The sequence below is a fragment of the Pteropus alecto genome, unplaced genomic scaffold (assembly GCF_000325575.1).
Source record: "Pteropus alecto unplaced genomic scaffold, ASM32557v1 scaffold106, whole genome shotgun sequence".
NCBI classification, from domain to species: Eukaryota; Metazoa; Chordata; class Mammalia; order Chiroptera; family Pteropodidae; genus Pteropus; species Pteropus alecto.
This window is the reverse complement of record NW_006442103.1, coordinates 4,846,089-4,846,336: the sequence shown is the minus strand read 5'-3', so window position 1 is coordinate 4,846,336 and position 248 is coordinate 4,846,089.

Sequence of the window (248 nt, the reverse complement as noted above, 5' to 3'; positions counted from 1 at the left end):
CGCAGCGCTGCCCGCCGCCGCCGTCGCTGCCGCCAGCCCCGTACGGCCCAGGCGTTTCCGGGTTCCCGCGGTCCCGTCCCCCAAACGCTCCGACTTCCGCCTCGGCCCGGGCAAACGCCGTTCCCGGCTCTGTTCTGGCAGCCCCGACTCAGCGCTTGCCTTCTCTGTCCCCAAGGCGTGGCACCTGGGCTGCGGGTGGAGCAGCCCCCGGAGCCGGCTTCACCGTCGCGTCACCGCACGGGGCACTG